Source organism: Corvus cornix, chromosome 1 (assembly GCF_000738735.6).
Source record: "Corvus cornix cornix isolate S_Up_H32 chromosome 1, ASM73873v5, whole genome shotgun sequence".
NCBI classification, from domain to species: Eukaryota; Metazoa; Chordata; class Aves; order Passeriformes; family Corvidae; genus Corvus; species Corvus cornix.
The window spans coordinates 32,714,236-32,740,660 of NC_046332.1; positions in this window are offsets into that span (position 1 = coordinate 32,714,236).

A 26,425-nucleotide genomic window follows, 5' to 3' on the forward strand; every position below is an offset into this window, starting at 1 on the left:
CCAGCTGGTTTATGTTGTGAAATATTTCCTGAAAGGCATGGAGTATTCAAAAGTAGGGCAGAAAAAAAGCCATATAAGGTTTTATGGAACAGTGTTGTTACCCAAGAAGTGGCCTAAATGTCCAAACAGTATTTTCTGTCTCTGGCTCTTTTAAACTATTATGAACATAGCTGAGGCCACAAAAATGGGTAGAAATTCTTTGGAGTGGCAAATTAACTTCAACTGTCAGATTTTGAAGAGTCTTTTTTGGTGAGTGTCCAGTAAGCCCATTGAAAGGATGGTTTATGAAGTATCTCTTGATTGTTTTTATAATTAAATGTAACTCAGAGAAAAGAAGCTGTGAATTCCAGCATTTCGTCTTTTTTTTTGCTTCTGCATTGTATTCTTTATTCTCACATTTAACTGATAGCTGTGATTTGTATTCCTGTGTATTCATACATATAAGCTTTACTGAGATATCCAAAAAAAATTGTCACCTTTTTTACATCCTTCTACAAGAATAAATACTGGTGTTTCACCAAGAATGATGGAAAACATGTTCTCCCCCTAAATTAACAATTACTAAAATGGTCTATGTTAAAGACAAAGAAGATTAAATTTACATAATGATGACACACAAATTGCTTAGATAAAATAGCAGCCACATTAAAAATGTGTTATGAAGGAGGTGAAAAAAGTTGCGCTTGACCCATTGCAATGATGAGGAAACAGCCAGCTGGCAGGAGTGACCACATTTAGTATAACAAATCACAAAGATATTTTAGAGGCATCTGCCACGTGCAAGGGTCTGCTGACAAGGCAGGAGTACAGCAACAACCCCAAATGATGTGTCAGTCATGCCCTGGTACTAGCTCTGCTTCAAAAAATGTATCGTAGTCACACCAACACCACAGCATAAGTTAATTGGCCATACACAGCTTATTTAGCCATAAATAAGAAACATTTTTATTAAGAAATCGGGGGGGGTTACAGCTAGGATATACCATAACTCAGTTTGCTGATCCAACCTTGGATCAGTCTGCTCGTGCATACATACTATGAAAATCCTGAATTACACTACCTGAGCCTCAGCCACTTCACAGACAAACAAGGGTAAGGAATTGCAATTATTTTTGCATAGGCTTTTTTTTTTTCCTGCATAATCCAATTATTGATGATCTTCTCCAGTCTTCTATGCAGATGTAAGAATAGAAGATCTGTTCATCTGATTATTCTGAAATTCTAAGTAATTTTGGTGATGGTGGTAATCATTCACTTTTTGAACTAAGTAGTCTAGAAAGTATCCATCTGCAATTGAAGACCACAGGACCGGGTTTCATTTTATCTGCATTTAGGCACAGAAAACTTAGGCTCTTAGTCTAAGTTAGGCTTCTAATTTCTTTCTATAAGTGATGTAGAGAGACAACCAATTCCAGTTTCATTCAATCCTGAAATAGACAATTAAGATAAATGAAGGACTGCCTGAGTAATCCTGTCTCACTTAGCTGGCCTCATGACTGGCTTAGACAAGACCCCTAACATCTATATGGTTAATATGACATGATTGATTCTACCTCAAAATACACAGATCTCACTTTTCTTCCATGTTCTACCATGTGTTTGCAAGGCAGCATTAAGTGTCTAGATGAAAATAAATTGCAGGCATTTTCATAAGGACAGTCCTATAGATATGTTCATAAAACCATGCAGGAAAAGTGAGGAAGTCTTGGTCCATTTGTCAGCAAAGGGCGTGGATATTCCACTACAATAGTTATTTGGATTAAGACTGAATAATCATCTCTGCTGAACAGAATAAGTAATTAGTACTAATCAGACAGTCAATGGTTCTGATGTAAGCCTATTGTAGGCTTTTAATGGTATAGAAGCACACATATGTAAAACTAAAATGCAAATGTATCAATGCATAATGAGTAAAAGGAGGATTTCTGCATATTAGTTCTGACACACATAAGTAATTGTCAGCCATTACTAGATAATTAGGAATAATGACAAACTGTTTAACATAAAACTCAGATTTCAGATGGGGGAAATGGTGTCTACCTCTGAATTTTGCTAAAAATTTTAATTGCTTTCCAAAGATACAGAACAAAAATGTTCAGATTAAATCAGGCTTCTCATGCATGACCTCAGTCCCATGACACCAACCTGCTTCACAGGGCGCTGGGATTGGCAGCCACCACCCAGTGGTCCTCAGGAGAAGCCAGTATAACTATAGGAACAGGCCTCCAAAATTCTCTCACTTCCATGGACGTAACACATATACTTGTTTTGACAAAACTACACCTGAGTACCACAAAACTTTTTTTGCTTTTTTTTGAGTTTTTAAGTGGCTGAGATCCATATGCTGGCAACAACCAAAGTAGCATTTGAGATTCATTGGCATTCACAGATTCATACGAGCACAGAATGGTTTGGGTGGGAAGGGACCTTAAGGATTATCTAATGCCAACTCCCCTGCCATGGGCAGGGACACTTTCCACTGGACCAGGTTGCCCAAAGACCCATCCAGCCTGGCCTTGAGCACTTCCATTAAAATCTTCATTTATAAGTAAAAGTTACGTAGTGTGGGGATGCACCTGACCAAATAGAGATATTACCTTGAGTGTATGATGTGGCATACACAGTGGTTTTTCTGTCTTTTGTATCATATTGCAAGTTTTGTTGTGATTCATTTACTCAACAGCAGGTCTTGTTTTTCAAATCAAAGCATCAGCTTAGAAACTTCTCAGCCAGAAAAGTTTAAAAGAAGGAAATTATATAAAATAAATTATTTGCATTTACTAATACAAGAATAACATATTTAAAACATAGGATTTTTGAGGACTACAGCAAGAATGAAGAAATACAAAATGAGAATCAGCTGTCCACAGGAGGTATAATAAAATATCTGGTTTGATGCAAGAAATTACTTCTGTTTAGCTCTTATGAGCTCATAAGGAATAGCTTGCATAAAAAACACAGTGGAAGAAAAAAGCAAAGGAACATGCTGAGACCCACTGTAAAGGAACAGCACCTTATCAAGGCACGAAACAAGAATCTAAAACCTCAGAAATTCAGATCATCTTAAAACATCACATCATATCTGATCAAATCCCACTTAATAACTTTGCTTATGTATTAACATGCAAATATTTGTAGACATGTATCTCCAAGCAGATATTCCCTTTCCTTCTCCATTGAACTGGTGAGTGGGATGACATTGTCCCCTTACCAGTGCAGCTGATAACGGAGTGGCAGCAGCTCCCAGCTGACATGGAGCAGATGTTAAAGCCACTTCTACCCTGTGCTATGATGCATAAGTGGGATTTATCTCACTTTGCTTTTGATGCCCTTAGAGAACACACCTGCATTTGGGATAATCGCTTGAGCTTCCATCACTGTCACTGGCAAGAAACAGATACTTTCAGAGCTCAACTACCTAATCCTTATATAAACATTTCTCACCTTGTGCTTATACAAATCTGTTCCCACTTTTATTTGGAATCTCTCTACCACATTTCCCAACCTGGAAGAGCAGCTGCACCTCCTGCAAGGCAGCAGATGCAAATAGATGCAGATTGCTGAAAGCTTGCTACTGTCTTACATTTACTTATTTTTTATCCAGAAAAACAAAAAGGAAAAAAAAGAAAAAAGAAAAGAAAGAAAAAAAGAAAAGTGCTGGTTTTCTTATCCTCAGAACACTGTCAGTTATTTTGAAGCCCTTAATACAGTAACCAACTATTATCCCACATAAGGCACTCCTATAGTTTTTGTGATAACCTCTTCAGCAAAAGTTAACCATCATTATCAAAAACATTTGAAAACACTTAAAATACAGCTTGACATTGATTTCCTGTCCTTTTACTGGTTGTTTCATTAGAGTTTTAATCTTTTCATGCACTAAATCTGGTTTTGTGCCTTGAAGCAAAGATGATATCTTGCCAATGGAAGTGCTTTTTACACCTTTTCCTCCCTCTTTTGCAAGTGTACGAGGAAAAGATACAAACAGCTTAAAATGAAAACGTTTGCTCAGCAGTAAGACCTGGTTCATGTAGAGGGGTATTTTTCTGATTAATGCTCCAACCTAGGAATTTCCAGTGCTTGTTTCTTATAAGCAGATGTATTTGCTGCTTGATCACTTTGGTGTTTTTTTGTTTCTTTTTTATTTTTCTTGATGCATTGGAATATATATCTAATTGATATTTTATGCTCTTCACACAGGCTTGTCAGTGCTGGGTGTACAATGCCCTTGTTTCCAGGAGTGGGTAACTCACTTCAGAGCCTTGAAGATCCCAAGTTTGCCTGACCATGTAAGGCCTCATGCATCTTGGAGCCTGCTTATTTTATGTAAGAAAAAGAAAATAACTGGTCCATTTTGATATTTTCCCCTGACCATGCAACACATATACCCATCCTTTTCTGTCTGTAAGAGGACTTTTTTATTGTTAATGACCTAATCATCCTCCACTTCATTGTCATTATGGTAACTGGGGGGGTTTTGCTGAAATATCTGTGAAAAACCAGTTTAAAGACAGAAGATTAAAAAAAAAATATCATCCTGAATACTTGGCAGTTTTCTAAGAAATAGCAGGGGAGAAACTGGAGACCTGAGGCATGTTTGGATTGCAGATCCAGCGAAGCACAGGAAGACATGAGCTTACTTTAAAAAAGCTGTCTCAGATATCACAAGCACCCAGAGAAGATCATGGGCTAATTTTTCTTAAATTAGCCCATGTGTTTCTCTCTGCTTCCTTGGCTCAGCTGATTCCAGAATGTGAGCTGGGGACAGGTACAACATTGCAACACTGACCAAGCATACTGCCAAAGGAAAATCACATCTGCCCCAGCACAACCAGGAGCAAACCTCATTCTGCATCCCATTTCCTTAGCATGGATGTTCAAAAGGAACTGTCATGCTGCAAAGATCTAAAGTAGAAATGAAATTAATGTATTAAAGGATTTCCTTACCCTTAAGATTCTCTAAAGCCTGATCCTGAAGCAAGGTTTATGCCATGGTTCCCTCTTTACATAATCTAAGAAGCCAAGACAGCAAGTGCTTTCATCAGAAAAAGCACGGGTGCGTCATGAATTTATACTACAAGTACCCATCTGCCAAACAGCTGTTTGAAGTTAAAAAACCCAGGAGAAAGCCAGGCAGCTTTCGTCAATCTTTAGTGCTGCATTTTGAAAAAATTACTTAAAAGAGTCTTTTTGTCAGCTCCATAACTGCACACAACTGTTAATTTTTTTCTAGCTGCTCTAATTGATAAGCCTCCTCATAACCTCTAAATCTTTAGTTATAAATTCTTAACAAAAAAAAGCAGGGAAAAAAGAGAGAAATATTTCCTATTTTAAGATTAAATCCAGTTTTGTGTGTTTAAAAAGTAAGCTATGAAATACATTCAACATCTCTGATGAGTTGTTCTCCCAGAAAACAAACCCTACCTTACCAATGCACATAATAATATACCTCTTTCACAGTTTGTCTTTCAATATTCAAACAATAAATGACCATCCTAAAGTATTCATAAAATTTAAGATTGACAGAGGCCGTTAAACCATGACATCTAAATGTCGTAATTTCACCCAGCAAGCCTACAGCAGACCCATTAATTGTATTTAACTAAATCATTATACCAGAAGGGCCCTTATTTTTGACTCAAACCCACTCAGACACAGAGAATTTAGTAATTATTTCGATGCTAACTTTTAGAACCCTATGGCAGCCATTTGCAAGTATTTACAACTAAATTTCAACTCTACCTGCAGTATCATTGTCTACCTGATGTTTCCTTTCATGCCTATTGAGTACATTGCGTTACCAATCAAGCAAAAGTTTAGTGTGAATGCTGTAACTCTCCTGTCCCCAGTTTCACAAACACAGTAAAAATGGTACTATGGAAATGTTGATATTTTCCTTTTTAGTACTGAAAGTTATAACTAGTATTTGGGAATATTTTTTCCCCCAGAGTTGTTCAAAACTTTTCCGTTATAATTCCACCCTTGGGAAAACAAAAGCTGAAGATATTAGAGGATCATGTAGAAAAGCGACCCAGGAGAAAATTCTTGTGGGATTCTAAAACATTACTAACAGAACCAGTGGAATGTCTCTCTTATCCCCCTGTACTCTCTATGGTGCCATTCAGGTTTAGGGGAAAAAATATATCCTTTTAAAATAAGGTCATTTACTTATGTGAAATGGAAAGCCTATATTTTAATAATTGATTGATTATTCAAAGTATTTATGAATAGAGCCCAGTGGCTACTTTTGAGAACAGCAATGCCCTGTGTTTCATTCTCTGCCACAGATGTGTGTGCTCTCTTGCTAGAGAGCCATTATCCAGATGCATGAGACAACAATGATCGGCAGAATTTATATTTTGGAAGGACAGACAAGGGGAGAATTAAGTAACTTATCCACTAACGCAGGGTTTGGTGCTCGAGGCACGAGCTCTGGTGTGCCCCACGTCAGAGATAGTCCAGCTGCATTACTTCTGCCCATCGCAGAAGCAACTTTGGCATCAGGAAGGGAGCTGCTGGCTGGGCTAGCTAGCTGGCTTCTCGGCAGAGGGAACACGGCAGGAGCCGATGGGATTGGCTCCCGTTAGCTCAGAGACAAAGGAAGAGAGAGGCTGTTCCTAACAGGTTTATTGTTAGAAGTTTCGCAACCCGAACAAGCTTGGAAGGCTGGAATCCGATGGGATGGGATGGGATGGGATGGGATGGGATTGATGGGATTGTGATGGGATTTCTCCTTGGAGCCTTGTCCTCAGTTTTATAGGGAATTTGAAAACCATGGTGAAAGGGGAAAACAACCAATGAGTTACAAGCCAGAGGGAGGATACAATGTAACAAGAGCCACTGTGGGGGGAAACCGAGAGGCGGGAGCTATAACAGAGAACCAGTGAACAACCGAGTAACCCAGAATTTTCCCCACCAGGGGGAGGTGGCTTGGACCCGGCACCGCCCAGGGGGTGCAGCTTAGGCTTCTGAGCCGCCCCTCGACCCACCCTCTGAGTCTGCCTCTTCGGGAAACTCGATCCAGGGGATGGGCTGGGATTGATTGGCATCGCGCTGCCCCAGCCCCACAGGGGGCTGGGTCACACCAACAATCCGCTTCCCACTAAGGAAGAGAAAATCACTTTTTTTTTTTAGTATTTTCCTGCGTAATTGCTGTAGCATTCTGAGTACTTTAAATTTTAGCTACTATTGTTTATCTATCCACTTCATGTGCTTGGTGAAGATGTACAACTGCCTTCATTTTTACAGAGAAAGAAAGAGGGACAGAGCAAAAGCTAGCGAGGGAAAGTCAGGACCAGATGTCTGACCAAGAAGCTACTTTATGAGATGTGAATTTTTGGCATGTTTCTATAGTGACCTTAAGAAAACCATGTTGCTGAGCTGCTCCAGGGTATTAGCTATTACTGCATGTAATATACCTCACAAGAGTGGAACAAATATAATTCTAATTTGCTTTGCAATACACCCACTGCTAAAAAATGGCACTACTATAACAAATGCTCTTTAGTTTCTTCATTTGTAGCTAAATTCATAAATCTCAGTAACTATAAATGTATCTCAAGGTCAGAGTTACTACAATAACCCATTCATTTTGTTTTCCTTTCACTAAATCCATTATCTGAACAAATCATTAGGTGACCTTTTTAGTTACAGCAATTCAATAAAACTTACATTAGATGGAGTTTCAGGAACATTAGTCTAATGTGCTTTAAAAGATCACCTTCTCTGAGCAATATAATAAGTTTGTGTGAAAAGCATAAAGCATGTAATATGTAATAAAACCCAGCCTTTAATGAACCATCTAGAAAAACTGACTCGTGTTATAATTCAATGGAAGCCCTCCCTTAATTAATGGAAAAGAAACCAACAGTAACTACTTGATGTTACTTTTGGTTATATATTTAGCTTGTTTTTCCTTTTAAAATGTATGCTCCTGAATTATAGTGTTAAAGAAATTATGGTTTAAATGACCTTGGTTACAAGAGTAATATGCTATGAAAAGTCATACTTAAAGCTAATTAAAAAGGGCTCTCTGACTACTAGTTAGTACCAATTGCACAAAGACATTGCTTAATTTTCCAAAGTGGTAGTCAGACAAGATTGTAAATTTAATGAACTGTCTTAGATGTTTGATGGATGTTGGTTTTCTTCACCAGACATAAAACTAAAAAATACCTTGATGCCAGGCAGATAAACAATAAATAAAACGCAGCTCCAGCTTTCAAGCAGGAAATTTTTATCAGGGAAGATTGCACAGGCTCACTAAAATCCATGATTTCCATTAAGAATATAAGGCATTAATCTGATTCTCTTTGCAACCAAAACAGGAATAATTACTTAAAAAACCAGCTGAAATTCTCTACATCTTGTGCTTCCCGATTGCTGTCAAGAAGAAAACTAGTTTAATTTCTAATCAGTCTAGGGAGGTCTGTATGCAGAAAGAGAAGCAATAATAACTTTCCACCAGTTCAGCATCAGCAATCAGTCATTTCTCCTGCAGATGTATGCACACAGGAGCATGAGCCAATTTGAGTAAAGGTCAGGACATATCAAAATATCTAACTAAATAAGTTCCTCTTGCTACTAGGGTTTGTTGAGTAGACTTGCATTCATTCAGTCTGTGGGCATTTCATTTAGCTCCACATTTTTCCAAATACTTGTGTGTCTGTAAGCCAGTGAACCATTTGGACACCTATAAACTTTTCAGGATCTTCTCCTAATTGCTCATCCACAGAAAAAACAGTAACTATTTCCTTTTCCCAATAAGTACCTCTACTACTGATTTGAGATTGAGACACTGAAAATACCAACAAAATTATAGGATATGTCAGAGGATTGTTTTATAGTTTACAGATTGGATGTTCCATCCCTGGAAGCATTCAAAACCAGGTTGAATGGGGCTTTAAACAACCTGGACTACTGGAAGTTGTTCCTGTCCATGGCTGGGGATTTGGAACTAAATGATCTTTAATGTTCATTCCAACCCAAACTATTCTAGGACCCTTATTCTATGAAATAAAAGAGTTTTTAATCACAATATTACAGTTAATTAACAGATAGAATTTAAAGAAACGGTTCAAATATGACAACCCAGTTCTTGGTTTATTTTTCAAGTTGCACCTTTAATTAGCAGGTTTATTAAATCACACAATAAATTTAAGAATACCATGAGGTCATATTGCTTTCAACAACAGATACATATTTTTTTTATTTCCGTGGTGAAGCCAATTGCATAATCTATGCGTCATCTGCCATGAGCCACTTTCATATTAGCAAACAGTGCATTTAGACAGCAATCACTTTGATTACCCTATCAATAACGTCACAGCACTTCTCTGCTAAATTTTTGTGTAACATATTTATTTGAAATCTTAAGAATGAGAAGAATGTGAGTTCTTATGCTTAGGATTGATAGCTTGATAAGCTAAATCAAAAAATCACCTAGCTAATTATTTTCTCTCTTACAGTAGTCAGTAGTTATTAATTAAAATGAAATTTTAAAAAAGGTATAAGGAATACTCAGTTTTCAGTTACAGATTTAGTTCATAATCCTTTATCACCCTAAGCACACTTTGATGTATGTCTTCGACCATGCCATCTCATGTAATTTTTTTTCCTTATAGATATAACCCATTTTCTTGTAGGTTTATTTGTTATTGTTGTGCGAATTATTGAGATATGTTAAATGGTTTGTTAGTTTTCCCTCGCTGTTCTGTGAAATGTAAGAGATTAAAAAAGTTAATTCCAAAAGAACTGTTTAAATTATGCTGTGTTGCATGTTGGTACAGATCAGCCAGTGATCTATGTTTATTTTTCTTAGGTGAAGAATCATCAATCCCCACATGTAATCCAAAAACCGTTCACTTTAACATATGCTTTGCGTGTTTTTCCCAGATCATAGACAACCCAGCCTAAGATGAATTTACAATATCATGTTATCTAAGGTATCTCTGCTTTTCATTAACGTCTAAAATATTCATATTATTTCATATCTGCCATTTTAGCTCATTAGAGAATTAATACATCATGGTTAAAATAATGTGGTTTTGGTTTTTTCTTCCCTGTTGCTAATAATATCAGTTTCAATTAGAAAAATAGTGGTCTCCTTTAACTATTTTTAAGTCAACTATTTTTTCCTTACCAGATAAATTCTTTGAGGTTATTAATTTGTCAGGAAACAATAATGAAAAGTTTTTAAATTTAATTATATTTATTCTCTTTAGTAATGAAATAGGTCTTAAAAATTTCACCCTGGAAAATTAGAAAAAATACAAAATTTCAAAGACAAGGTAATAAAATCATATATCCACTTACAGTCCAATTGTAATAACACTGTAGCTTGACTGAAATAATAAATTATTAATACATTATGATTCATCAATAAAAACTATAAATTTAGCAACTAATTTTAAAAGCTTCATCATTTAAAAATATCCTTGAAGGAAAAATCCATATATTTTCTTTCAACTGCAATCAAACTCCCCAGGAATAACCATGTTTGTCTGGTATGAACAAAACCTGCTAAATCTTTCTAAAAACTTTTCCTCAGACCTTATTTTTGTCACTGGAATAAATCAGACATACACTTATATTTGAGAATACATTGATAATTTAAGTGCTACAAATAGTCGCAGATATGTAACAGAGATGACAAGGAAAAAGCAATACTACAATCCTCAAAGACTTTGCAACTGTTGATCCAAAACGCAAAAGTGCTTGGCAACTTAAAGGATGAAGCTGTGTTAACTAATTTTCTAGCTGGGAGGTTAAATAGGAAAGAATCAGCTGCAAAACATATGTGAGCAGTCTGGCTTACCCACTTCTGCAAGTCCCTAAACAGCTGGTGTGGAGAAAGCCTACTGTCATGTTGCTGAGCCACTGATGGGGATGAAGAGAAACAAAGTCAGTATTCATTTTCAAAGATCTCTCATGTAACTATATGAAACCAAAGTCTAAAGGAAAAATCTCTGTGTGGCCTGGCCTTTTACTGGAATGAGGAAAGATTCGGGGTTTTAATGGATGCCACAGTGAGGAGCTATCCATAGAAGCTGATGTAAATAAATTTATTAAGTGCATCTTAATTAGAGAATAGGCTTTAGAGGGGTCGAAGACATCGTCTTACAAGGATATCAAAGGAAGATGAAAGCTTGGTATAACTGGCAGGGAAAAAAAGAAGCACAAAGAGATGGTTGTGATGGATAGGTAGGGAGAGTAGATATAATTTACAACTTTGAAGGCAAACAAGGGGAGCTGGTATTTGCTATATATATCAATTTTAAATTTAGGGACAAGCACATGGAAGAAACAGGAGGCACCACAGTATGGTGACAGTAATTTGACTGAGCTGGTAGGGGTCAAGCCAGTATTAAAGGACAGTACCTCTCTATCTGTCAGCATGGGAGATTACTTTAGGGAAAAAAAAGAGATCTTAACAAATTCATGAGAAGACATCCACCAAAGATCACTGCAGGCAAGTCCAGACCCTAAATGTTTTGAGCCATCTGTGCTGCATTACACAGTCATAATGAAGACAAATACAGACATGTTTTATGCATATCTGAATTGCTGGGGAAACAAATGGTAGTTGGGGGGCTTTTTGGGTTTGGATTTTTTTGGGTGTTTTGTTGTTAGGTAGGTTGTTTCTTCTTAAAAACCAACAAGCAAACCCAAAAAACAGCAGCTAGGTAGCAATTTCACTTTTGTGACCTCCTTTCCAGGCCCTCTGAATAAAGTTATGCCACCCACATCAAAAGTGAAACTCCTGCAATTTATTTCCCAGCTAAACCCTCAATGTATTCTGTAGCATGCAGCAATGAAAACAAATTTTTATGTAACACTCTGTTAGACTAGAGAGTCTCCTTTTTAAACTTCCCACATGTTGCATTCTTCCTTCTTGCTTCCCTTCTGTCTTTCTCTCTAGGTGTTGCTCTTTACCTTCCTGTCCCATAGTTTGCTGCCCATGCATAATTTGATTATGATAATTCCTGTGATTCTGTTCATCTTTTGGACTATTCTAAAACAATAGCTATTGACAACTACTTGTTGTCCAGAGATATTGTGAACTTGTGGCGTCCTCATCCCTGGAGTTGCTCAAGGCTTGGCTGGATGGGATTTTGAACAACCTGTGGAAAGTGTCCCTGCCCATGGCTGGGAGCTAGGAACTAGACAATTTTTAAGGTCCTTTCCAACCCAAACCACTCCATGATTCTATTTATTGGTCCAAGATTCCTGTCATTGCCTCATAGTAGATATATCTATCCAGAGACTGCTGATTTAAACCTTCCCTATCTGCTTCTGAGGTTTTCAGAAAACAGAATTATACAAGAAATATCAGAGACAAGAAGTTTAGAGAATACTTTTCCCACTCAAAACGTACTTCATAGCTTTGCTCCTCAGTTATCCCTATTAGAGAACTATCTCTTCTCATATTCACTTGCTCAAATACAAAGTTCATGAGAGGTCAGGACAGGACTGGCTATTTTATTATTGATAACACGTAAGTGCTTATTTCTTATAGCAGTATTTCTACACATGAGTTTAATATTGGTGGCAAAAGCAACCACAAAGCCTTTAATTTATGATTTCAAGAATGCTGCATGAACAAGGTGTATCTGAATTAGGTGGAATAAGAGCTTCATTTAGACTGGCAGGAAACTGTGATGACAATTATTCCAACCTTGTCTCCAAGCTGAGCTAATTTCAACTTTAGAGGGAGTTGCTCAGGGCCTTTTCCTCCTTACTTCTGAATTATTTCATTATTTCCACAGCTGGAGATGAACAACTTCTGTGGGCAATCCTTCCTTTCCTTCCTTTCCTTCTTTTCCTTCCCTTCCTTCCTTTCCTTCTTTTCCTTCCCTTCCTTCCCTTCCTTCCCTTCCTTCCTTTTCCCCTTGCTGTGATTTGTGTGCATTGCTTCTTATCCTTTCACTGTGTCTCCCTCAGCTTGTCTGCTTTCTTTGTGACCTTTCACTAGGTATTTGAAGACAGGGATGAAACTTGTCCTTTACCATTTGTTTTTCAGACTGAACAAACCTGGTTCCCCATCCACAAAGACAGTACTCCAGATGCAGCCTCACAAGTATCAAACACAGTAAAAAAAAAAAAAATTCCTGACACCGGGCAGCTATACTTTTGTATGGAGCTATCTTTCAACAGCAAGGCCCCAATGTGACTTGTATTCTATTTGTTGCCCACCAGAATTCCCAGGGCACTTTAATGGACCTGCTTTTTTCCAGTTGTTCCCCATTCGTACTGTTGTATGGGGTTAACTCCATCCCAGTTTCAGAACTTCACATCCACTTTTGTTGAACTTCACCAAGTTTCTGCCAGCCCATTCTTGAAACTTACCAAGATCACTCTGAAGATTTATACTGCTCTCCCACATATTAATTACTGTCCCCAATTTGATGTTGTCCATGAGTTCTCTGAGACTGGTTTCTGTCCCATGGCCTAGGTCACTAATGGTCAGTGAAAAACCTCTGAGGACTGTCACTTGTAATGGCCAACAGCAAGGCTTTGAATACCTAATTGCTACCCTCTATCCAACCTGCTCTTTATCACTTGCCTATTTGCTCATCAGGGGAAGGGTCTGGATTGCTACAATTGCTTTTTTGATTGTCCTTATGTTGATCTTTCTTGCCTTATATCTGGATTACTATTTACCTAGTTCTAATTCCGGCCTTTGAGTCTTAAATTCCTGACAAAAATGTAAACATTTCTGCCTATATGAAAGGTAGAAAAAAGATAAAGTTTCATCTAGCTAATTGTCTCCTGAAGATAAATTAGTGAAGAAATATTACTTTATATTTCCCTCGTTCCTACTTCCTAATGCTAATGTATTATCCCTAAGAATTTCCACTATTTTCTTTGCAGCTCTAGCAATGCCTTGTTTACCTGTTTCATAATGATTACTTGCTGATATTTTTCATCAGGTTGTCTCATCTAGAACAGAGCACACACTGCTTGCTTTAACTAAAGATAACTGTAATACAATAAACTTTCTCTTTGATCCAGTCTTGTAACAACCAACTCAATCAACCCCTGAGTTGAGTACCTCGTGTAGCAATGCTCCATTGGAGCACATCTGCCCCCAAAGTTAAGGGAAAGACGAGTCTGAGACAGAGGGAGGAATGGTATAAATGAGCGAATGAAAAATATGGGACTGGATAAACAATGTCATGCTAGACCACCAAACATTTCAGAAAGCTTTACACAAACAGCCAGATATTAAAAATTAATAATAATCAAAAGATGCTTCATTACAGAAATAACTTATCCAAAAAGACATAGGGTTTCTTTTTCCTTTTGTCCTCATTTCAAGGATATTCAAGTTCCATTTCTTGAAGTGTAGCATGAAGGACATTAAATTATCAGTCAAAGCTAACAGCCCATACACTGGGCATTTTGCAGGAATGGGTATTACACAAGGTAAGAAATTCTCGTGAATGTTCTTATAGATGCCCATGCAAAACTTCAATGTCCACAAAGGGATTTATAAAGCTGCTGACTGAAAAAAACACAGAAAATAAAACCTGACAAAGGCTGCTTTTTGTAGTCTATATCTTATTTGCACTCCCCCACCTTTTCTCTACAGAGATCAGTTGCACCAACCCACCCTGTTCAGTACCCCATATATGTAAATCAGGAGATGGAAAGTCTGATTTACACATTAAATCAAAAGAGAGTATTTCCAACTTAAAATGGGGCTGCTACAAACCCAGGGTTGTCTGCTACAAAAACCTGGGTTAAATCACAATTTTCACTGCAGTCAGTGACAAAACCCTTGTCTTCAACAACAGGTTTCCAAGTTAAAGACAGCTCTCTCTCACATAAGGGAGGAACCATATCACTCCTTCACAAACATCTCCTTTCCACCTTGGAGCAGGCATCCTAAGATAACCTGGTGCAAGTAAAGATGTTTAGATTTTGCTCAGAGAAAACAAACCAAAACAAAACAAAATACCAAGCAGAAAGCTTGTTGATTGCCCAAGTTTCAGCTCACAAACTCTTAGCAGGGGTAGAACAATGAGCTGCTGAATACTGCATGGAATGGATATACACACATGATACTAAAGGAAAACAGAGTTTTGTGAGCTGATCATGTCAGACAATCTTAGTCAGTCCTTGACAACACAATTCTGATCTGAGTTCTTGTTTTTCAATAGACAGCAATAATTTTTCTATGATTTTATGTTTATTCACTGAATGACCTGGCTGCAACAGTGAAGTCAACACTGTGAGTGGACCTGTGGCTGTTCCCCCCTTGATCTGATTGGTTAATACTGGACTCTTCTCTAGATAAGTCTGCAAGGGTTACTTCAAATGCCAACTCCTGCAATGCTGAGATTGAAGTTTCTGTTCAGGAGTTGCTCACTGGTATTTGTAGTACTTTTCTGTGCACTCTAGGGTTGCACAATGAAGAAAAAAAACCACAGTTCTAGGGAAGTTGGAGGAGAAAGTCTCCCTATATTTCACTGAACAAGATGAAGGAGCAGGGCATTTCAGTTTGAAAGCCTGTTATGAACTGTAGAACTCACCACTTATCACTTCAATATTAAATTTCAGTACAAAAAAAAACCAGAAAAAGTTTGGTCCTTAGATGTACGAAAGGAGGATCATCATGGAAAATTTAGGAATTCAAATTTTCCCTCTATAAAACAATTTTAGTACCATTACAAGAATACAAAATCAAGGACCAGCATCAGGAATACATCGGTGTTACGAAGAAGTCAAATGAGACAAAAAGTGACTTGGGAAGTGGAAAACAGACACTTAGAGAGTGAAATATCAGGAGTTTGTCTTATTAAGGTAGGAAGTGAATCAGGCATTTCATAGTGTTAGTGTAAATATCTCTGACAGTGGTATCAGGTATTTCAGTCTTGCTGACAAAACTCTGGAAAGTCTCAATAGTTAAAAGATTCCATTTTTTCTAACAGCAAAATATGAGGTTATAAGCAAAAGGTTGGTCTTGGCTTTTCCTGGAATTATTAAAATCAGGTCAATTATGCTAGGAAAAAGAATATAGAAATTATAGAAACTGGATTAAAATATACAGCCTGTGTAAATGAAAGCTGGATGTCATCTTGGCCAAAGATCATACCTGTTCTTGAATATACAAATCTTAAGAGTCTTGTGCATTTGTTGCACATCATTTCTTTTTTTTCCAATTTTCTACAGGATGTCAGCAAAAACTTAGCCCATGGTGGACATATGTGGTTTTTTTCTGCCCCTAGGTATTTAATTCCATGTGGTTTGAATTAGAATAAGTTGCATGTGAATTACATCTGAACCTTAAAACTCATAAATATCTGATCTTTAGATAAGTATTTAAGCAAGGGACTATCTTCAAACCCCTGTAAGAGTCTGGAATTAGTCTGGAGGTAATATTAGAAAATTCAGAGATACTCAGAGACAGTCATGTTCTTGTCTGAAAAATTGACATTGACAGTGACAGGATGACATTTCAGTTTGAGCCATTAACCAGTCTTGGACAAAAGAAAATCATTAAGAGATGAAAAGCAAAAGAAACCTCAATAGGAAATGCATAAAACTCTTTCATTTCCATCAGAAACCTTTTCAAAACAAAGGCAAAAAAAAAGAAGCCAGTCATCTATTGCTACACTGGTAATACTTTTTTCCTTAATCTAAGATATGAAACAAAAAAAGCTCTCTGCAATCTGGTACTTAATCAACCAAAAGTGGTGGTTCTACGTTGACATTTGGACTCAATGATGTTAAAGGTCTTTTCCAACCTTAATGATTCTATGATTCTTTGAAATATACTAGAAGATGGTGGTGGTGGGTTTTTGATTTTATTTCCCCCTCCTGTGTTTCTCAGTCAATTATAACCCCTGAAGGTTTTCCTAAGGCATAATCACATAATCATTTTGTATATCTCTGAAGATGTCACCAAGCTGCAGTGTTCATCAGCATTTGTCAGACATGGATTCCTGCTTCTGCAGCCAAACTGCAAGCATGGGCTCATTCAGGTACTACTCAGTCTGCCCTGGTCCAAATCCAGTTCTTGCCAACTACCTTCAACAGTGGTGGAAACTATGGAAACCAGTATTGCAGCTTGGCTGGGAAAACTGTAAGATATTAAGCCCCTTCAGCCAAAGAATCATCAAACTGCCTGTTTAGCCAGTTGAATGTAGAAAGATTTGTGTGACCTGATAGACAATAGCTTACATTGATTTAAGGAGTGAAAGCTAGCAATTAGCACTACTACACATTAGCAAGGGGGTGATGAACAATCTGACTGCAGTTCTAAGGGAATTTCTCCACTTGGAAAAAAAAATATTCACACCAGAATTTGGCAGAACACTAGAGTTAATCACCACAATTCTTCAAACAATCTTTAATGACCACAAACAGTCAGGACCTCCAATTTACATCTCATTTACAAGATGGCATCTTTTAGCAGCATGAAGCCTCCTAACACACTCTCAACTATTAAATGATTAAAGATTTATTCTTGCAGTACCTAGATTTTCTCAATCTAACCTTACTTACATCTGCTGCAATTACAACATGAAGACGCTTAGCCTGTGCTTACAGAAAAACAAAGATGTGTTTACACTTCATGAGTTTTTTCCTTCAAGAGACTAAAATTGATCCTTATGAGAGAAAACAGCATCCTCTCCTTTCCTTCTAGCAAAATATGACAAAAACCACTGTGCTAGTCTCTGTCAATGAAGCACTCTCCAAAGAAGCAGATGAACAGAGCAGATGTACACAGCTTGTCTGATACCTTGCTGCTTCAATAATTTTCATTGCAGTAAATGTTGCTTAATGCTGCTATAATTTGTTGCTCAAAGGAAGCAATTTTAGTTTCCTTTAAAGCTGTTATGATGATGCCTGCTCTTTTCCTGAAAGACTCAGGACATCCCCTACCCATGGAGCAGCTTGGAGGTGAATCTGACTTCACAACCCCGAAAGGAAGCAGAAGGCCAGGGACAACTGAGCACAGGGTCACTGTGAAAAGCCATGAAAGCCTGGATAGCTGTAAGGCAGCACAGCTCGTGCTGTGCATCAGCAGACATCAGCAACTGGCAACTGCTGGGGTAGCAGTCCTATATTTACTTGGCATGTGACTCCTTTATATTGACAGCTCAATTTGATTAATAGACACAAGTGGTTGGAATGCTATTTGCATAAAATATACTTTGCACTGAAAGCAATTTTATATAGCAGACACACATAGTTTGCAAATGTTTCTTGGAGGGCTATTTTTCTTGGGAAAGAATTTAAAATTAAAGGTAAAAATATACATATTAATGTGTGTATTTATAGTCTCCTTTCCTCCAGTTTAAGCTCTTTTGGGATGTTCAAAGACCATCTTGACACTACTGAAGTCTTCCACTTCAGTTCCTAGCATGAGGATTTTTAAGAAGATTCTAGTCTGAGCAGTTGAGTGATTTGGGGACCAAGTAGGATTACTTTCCTGGTTTGGACAACTCACCTGCCAGGCTCAGGACTTTGTCACTCCATAACATCCCTTAGAGTTTGCCTGTCACAGCACAGGAACAGTGTTTGATGCAGACAAAATTTGTAAAACTAACCCCCAAAATTAATCAATCGCTCAATATTCTCATGGCACATTTTCCCTAATACCTTTTTCAGACTGATGCATGCCTTATATCCTCTCCCTATCTTGGTTGGAATGCCTTTTTCTTGAGCAAGATTATCCCATCAAAACTAAACCTATATCTTATACATATTTACTAAATATACAAATGCATTAAATTTTCTAATATAAATATTTACTAACTATTCTAAACCTGTATCTTATACCTAATTATACCTCAGTACAACAACCTTTCCCTCTCTTCTGTGTTCAAGCAATGTAGCATTGTAGAAGAGGTATAGGTGAGCAGGAGAGAGGAAACACATACTTAAGCAAGGACACCATTTTGTTAAAACTTTCTTTGCCATACGAGTGCAACAGCTCTCCCTTGATATATTATTTGCACTAATTAGACACTCATCTCTAGTGAGCTCACCTTGGCTGGATGCCAGGCACTCACCAAAGCCTCTCTGTCACTCTGCAGCTGGATAGGGGAGAGAAAATACAATGAAGCGTTCATGGGTTGAGATAAGGACCACTCATAAATACCATCATGCACAAAACAGGCTAGAATTAGAGATATTAATTAAACTAATTACTAACAAAATCAGAGCAAGATGATGGGAAGTAAAACAAATCTTAAAAACAATTTCCACCCACCCCTCCCTCCTTTCCAGCTCTACTTCCTCACCCAGCAGCACAGGGAGACAGGGAATGGGGGTTATGGTGAGTTCATGACATTATTTCTCCATCTGCTCAGAGAAGAGTCCTTCCCCTGTTCCAGTATGGGATCTCTCCCATGCATCACTGGGTAGGGATTTGTATGTTCTCATTAAGTAGGAAACTTCACCCCAAAATTAAAGGTGAATGCACTGACATTTTCTTCTGTCTTCACTAAAAAGTTGACCTGTAAAGCACTAATTTTGCTAAGGTGCAGTCTTGTCAAGGAGTATTTCTGAGCAATGTAAAATTCCCACAGTTCCTATACACTCTCAGAACACAGAACGAATGAAATCTAATAAAATACATAATACTGAAATAAAGTAATGCTGCCACATGAATGAACACAGTCAGACACACAAGCTCAAGTAGTGCTCTTTAGGTCTTTTGAGATCTCTCATATGAAATATTTTTCTTGCTGTTAACCAGTGTTTACTTTTGTACTTTTGTGTCCACCAGATTAATGACAGGAGAATGATAAATATGAATGTTATTTTAAAAGATTTATCTCTTCAACATATAAGAACCACTCCCAAGTTAATACAAGCTTGTTAATCTGTCACCTACAGGCTTGCACTTTCCCCATTTGCAGAAGAGCACTGTCTCATATTAAGATATGGGATTTATCTGGCTTTCTTAAAGTGCTGAGAAAATATTCCCATTATATAAATAGTATTTTCTATACAAATAGTGGTCATTCTTTGGTTCATTGCCCAAAGAAGTTATCCCCTGTAGCTCCCTGATATGCTTAATAGGTGCTTTTTTAAGCACACTGCCCTCTTTCATCACACACTAACCTTCAATAAATCAGAATAATTTACAATGAGAGTTCTGCTCTCAGAAATCTGCTGCTGTTCTGAAAGTTCCAGTGTGGTGGGGCAAAATTCTGTTAACTACAGTGCAACAATGTGAATCACCAAATTTGAAATGAATGAGCCTTGTAATGCCTCAGGCATAACATTTTAGTGGCTGAAGAATTTGACACTGCATGCATTTTGAGTTCCTATAATCCTATAGTTATCCTGACAGCGGAGAATCTCTGCTCAATGACAGTAAATACAGAGAGGAAATTATTAAAATACACTGCAGTTATACTGAAAAGAAAGTCAGCTTCACAACTGGACCTCTGTATTACATACCTGTAACATGGAATCAGATTTTAGGTGACCCATTTATTCTATATTTTCCCACTAAGATCCTCAACAGCTTTCATATTTAAATATGTCAGCCCTTTGAGAAAAGAGAAGGACTTAATGAGATTGGGTTTTCTTTCACACGCTAATTCCCAAGAGGGAACAGGTACACTGAAGACATTGGTGTTGGAGCTGGCATAAATGAAAGCCCCATAAACCAAGTAAATTCCACAAAGAATGGAAATTATTTTGTATAAAGAACAACTGGGTTGTTTCCATCAGTTTGAAACCTCCACAAACCTCAGCTCTTGTCTCTTCCCCCATGAAATTAATTTAGCCCACAGATTCTCTAGGCAGTACCATTCCATTGACATGAAATTTGGTTTTAGTGACAAAACAGAATCATATCACCTTAAAAGATGTCCAAATCACAGTTAAAATTCTTAATATTTTTTCCTTCAAAACAAGTGTGGAGTAACAGAAACACTTTTATACCCATAGGTGGTTTTTGGATTTGGAGTGTAATACCCAAATCACACTTAAAGTCAAGGAAGTGTCTGAAGTACCTAAGGCAGCCTGGTAGCTGTACCAAGCTACAGAGTAGAAAATCATTCACAGCCAAAGGAGGATTCACCCCATCTATTCTTTCTGCTGATTTCAGAGGGAGTCTAGAGTAACTGCATGCCAATAGGAGATACCTCAGGTTTTGCAGCTACTGGTGTTTTCATCTTCAGAAAAAGCTCTTAGCTCTTAGTATTGAAGTTGGGTAGATGCGAACTTCGAAGTGCGAAACTGAGATTATCTAACAATGGAAACATGGAGAGCTGGTGAGAAGTTTCCCTTACGTTACATTTAGGTGAATACGTAAGAGGGAAGAAAGAGCAACTGCCCTTCAATCTGTCTCTTTTCCATTCTTAAAAAAAAATATTCTTTATCACATGGCTTTGAAAGACCTGAATCTAAGCATATGGCAAGCATAAATCCATTTAGATTTATTTTAACTGTCAGCAGTATGCTAAAAACACTCCTATTTTGTCTAACAGTATATTAATAGGCGGATCTCACTGTAATTATTTATTTCCCCAAATAAAATTAATCCTCTATATTTTGCTTCTGCTTTTCCCTAAATAAAGTTTGGATGAGTGCACTATGCCAACACTAAAAATGGGGGCACTCTGCACTGTGGGACATCCCAGATGGTATAATAGGGATTTACTTCCTGTATCATTGTGTTTCATCACTCATTGTTGGAAGAGAGCATGTATGTAAAAAATTGTGAAAATATCAGGTACAGTGCAATTAACTCACAAGACAAGAATTCCAGCGTCATTTCCAGACAGGATAAAATAGCAGAACTAATAAAATAATAATCTAGCAGCTCCAAGCAAAAAAGAACAAAAACATAATAGAAATTGTCCCCACTCACCTGCTCTGAGAATGGGAACTCTGCATGGTGGCTGATACTGAATGGATTACATGAGGAATGAGAAGAAAAGGCTAATAAAATGATGCCCAGATAAACAAATAAATAAAGGAATACTACCAAAGACATAGCAACAGAAACATTTATCTTGAAAGTATGTACATAGAGAAATACCAGTAGAAAGTAAGACCACTGGGCTCTGATCCAAGATCATTTTATTGTTATGTCTGAGCCTCCTGTTTTTATTCATGAAGAAAAGTGATGGCTACTCTTTCACTTATATATTCTTGATGGGTTTTGCCTGATGATTTACCTGCACAGATGGATCTCAGAAGTGTATAAACTGCCTCTGTTCTGAGCAATACACCAGGAAGCCAGCTTTGTCCAAAGTCCTCTTTCAGTACTGAAGCCTCAAGTGTATCTCATCAGTAGCTGCTTTGCCCCCGCATATTGCTAATAGTGTAATAAATAATCACTGGTTCATAACTGCTATTTCATAGAGCCATTATGAATCAAATCAATGGAGGTGACTCTCCTCCTCTACTCTGCTCTGTGACACCTCACCTGGACTGCTGTGTCCAGTGCTGGGGTCCCAACATAAGAAGGACATGGATCTGTTGGAGCAAGTTCAGAGCAGGGCATGGAGATGCTCAGAGGGCTGGGGCACCTTTGCTATGGAGGCAAACTGAGACAGTTGGGGTTGTTCAGCCTGGAGAAGAGAAGGCTACAGGGAGACCTTAAAGTACCTTTCAGTACCTAAGGGGGCTAAAAGAGAGCTGCAGAGGGACTTTTGACAAGGGTGTGTAGCAACAGGAAAAGGGAGAATGTCTGTAAACTTAGAGTAGGTTTAGACTAGGTACAAGGAAGAAATTCTTTACTGTGAGGGTGTTGAGGCGCTGGCACAGGTTGCCCAGAGAAGCTGTGGCTCCCCCATCCCAGGAAAAGTTCAAGGACAGGTTGGATGGAGCTCAGAGCAACCTGGTCTACTTGAAGGCGTTCCTGCCTTGGCAAGGGGCTTGAAAGTAAACAATCTTCTGATCATTCTATGTTTCTAAGTATAATTATTTGGAAAAAATAAAATTCTAAAAAATATTGGACATTTAACCAGTGTTAACAAATTTCAAATGGCATGTGTTTGAACTGAGTCACCTATTTCTCAACTCTTTACAAAGTCAGTTATATCTCCATTGCCTGAAGAGATTTCTCCAAGCTACTTTGCAGCCAGGTCCCAACACTAACCGTGCAATTTCAATTATTAAATTAGAATAAATGCTTAGGATAAAAATTAATGAATTGCAGCAAAAGACCCAGACCATTTGAGTCTCTGGAAATTCTTGATGCACAGAGAGTGTTTGATGAGGCCCCAGAACAGTTAACATCACAACCCTCAAATCAACACAGAAACTTCTCAGAAGGAAATATAAAGCTGGCAATATTTCTGTCAGCATCTTTTTTCACCTGCTGACTCTTCTTAACTTTACTATTTTTTGTATATAATCTTCCTTAAGTCACATAATAGGAAACCAGTCAACGAGGTATATTTTCACCCTAAGTTCCCCTTTTCCTCAAAACCCCTGCACTGCACACAAAGAACATCACCGGTAACTTACTGGCTATCTCAGTGTCAGCGGTAAGGAGAGCTGGATGATTTTTATGCTCCTGACCAGGGCACATTCTTACCCAGGTGCCTATCACCACTGTCTTCAGTGTAGATAATTGCTGTTCATCTGATGATTTTTCTAAGAATGCTCTTTGATCTTGACTGAGAGGTGAAGCTCACAAGCACTGATCTTAGATGCTGCACCTGCTTATTAACAATTTTACTCAAATTCCACAGTTTATAGAGGTCATAGTAGGAATACCAGTCCCCACTCACGTTATTCCTCCCCACCATGCCTCTCAGGGGAGTTAATCAGAGTAAAGTCATACTCAAGGGCAGCAGTGAGCAAATTCAAAGAGCATACACTGATTTTTCTTGCTGAGACAATGTCATGGTTTGAGCTGCAGCAGTGCTTTATGGCAAAAACTATTGTATTTCACTCATATCTGCTAAATCCTTACGACTGTGAGGCAAGCTGTTAACACTCCAGCATCCCTCACCATAAGCCAAGACACAGACATCAATTTGAGGACTAACACAGTTTAACACTGGTCATTTGTAAATGTATGAATACTTACAGGTATTTCAATGTCAACTTCTGCACTAAATTGGGAAAAAAAGTATACAGAATTCCATGGTGGGTTTTACTCCTAGGACAGGATTGGATTTCATGAGTGTTTTACAGCTATGATTTTACCTGACAAGATAGCTAGATGGTGCTAAAACATACTTGTTGCAATACAGTTTTACTGCTGGTTACGTGTTTTGAAATACAGTGTTCTATCTCTATGACTGCCTATAGCTACAATATTTATGTGCACTTTCCTCCAGCAACTTCCTGAAAAAGCTCCTAGTGAGTCTGGAAAACATTTTTATTTTCAAACTAAAAATGAGATATTTGAGATAGAGAAATAAAGGGACTATGATCAATCAAGAGATTTCTTGAGTCACAGATGAGTATGTTAGCCACAGGACTCTGTCTTTTACAGAATTTGCCAACCACTAAAACACAGTTTCTTCTGTCACCAAGTCCATCAGCGTAACCATCAACCATGTTAGATGGAAATTTTCATCTGAGTAAAATAGAAATTCAGGAATTAAATTGATTGCATGCTATAAAAATCTAGGCATCTGAAACATATATTAACCAATTTATGAGAATTTTGTGAATAATAAATATGTATATTAAAATAAAAAATAATAACCATAAATAAAAAAATATAACAAAAAATATGACCTTTTGTAATCCTGTATTTGTTTAAGGGAGAAGTGGAGAGTGAGTTTGTAGAGAAGACCAGATTAATTACAGACAACACTGTCTTTTCAATGTTAACCTTTCCTTGTTGAAATTTTACCAAGGAAGTAAATGAGTTTAATTTTTTCCCATTACAGGTTTTCATGGGGAAGACTGCTTACAATGTAAATTAAATAATTAACCTGAAAGTGATAAATATTTGAAACAATCAAGTAAATATATTTACATACATTGCATTCGTGTTTGTCAGAAATATTCTTTGCTAAACATATAGTAATCTGCTCCTCATGGCCAGTAAATTAGATCAGTCTCATTACTTACATCACCTTCAGCTGCAAAACTCATCTACATTAATGCATTAAGCCCACTTTCTTTCTTTAGTATTTTCAAATGTCCTTTGTTATAAACAGGAACATTAAAAAAATGGTATTTAAGCAAACTTGGCTTACTTTGAGAGCATCTTGAATAAGTGAGCAAATCTTCCCAAGCTCATCTAGGGTACACAGCATTGAAAAGCAGCTCAAGTGACTTGCTCTGAGCAGACATCTTCTCCATATGTGAATCCCACCTGTGACTTTTTGAAGACAGATTGTCTGGAAATTCATGAATATGTATGTTCCACAGAACTGTTTTCTACAGCCCTACCCACTTTAGGTAAGGGTTGGGAGTGTAAGAGAAGCTTGTTTCTTCTAAGTAACCTACTAAGCTGGACAGTGAAGAGGCCCACACAGTGAACCCTGTTGGAAATCATTCTCTGGAAGCGACAGAGAGCTGTCATTTTGAGCAGGGACTTCTTTATCTGGTTGTACTCTTTGTTTTTTTCAATTATAGACAAGATTTTATTTGTTAGATCAGTGAGGAAATGCCCCAAAGTGTGCAATACTACCTTGCCTGACCCTTAATTCTTGAAAAAAATATTTATTTTCAGAAAGAACATGTGTATACTGAGCTGATTTCTGTACCAATCTACCAAGGTGGGGCTTGTGGAAGACTAGCTCAGGAATTTTACATTTTGCCCTTATTCACATAGGCAGTTTGATTGGTATATACCCAATTCTGGGGGCAGAACCCCTTCCAGAGATAGCTCCTTCTCCCTGTATTTTGTGTTTTCAGTGTTTTACTTGCCTGAAGTGCAGAGCGTGTGCACTTTATCACAACTGTCTTGAATCTGTTCTTGCTCTTTTTTGTGGTCCGGAGGATCTGCAAGGTTTCTTGTACATCTCATTCAGTGTAAGCACTAGGGTGACCAGTGACCTGGATCACTTCTCAGAGCCAACACAGATGCAGGAAGGGAGAAAAGCAAACAATACAACAAACTGACGAGGGAGGACTCCCTATTCTCCTAACAAGATGTTAATTTCCCTTTCTTATCTATCTTGCTCTTCACACACACTCGTACCTGTGAAGATGAAAGAGTTTACAACCAACAGAGGAGAAGACACAGTAATTTCTACACCACCTAGTGAAGAATTTTCTCTTTGGCAGTGGATAATAACAGATGTTTTAGGGGAAGATGCCAGAGTGGGAATTATGAAAGCTTTCCTGTTAGGAAGTGCCTGTGTTATGTTTCAGACATCTTTGTTTTGTTTGTTTGTGGGTTTGTTGTTGTCATTTTCCATGTTTTAAAGATCTTGTTTTACTTTCCTGTAAAAAAATGTCCAAATCTTTAAAGTGACCTGTTAAATTCTTCAGGTCTCTGGACATTTTCCTACAGGCAGCTCCTTCCCAA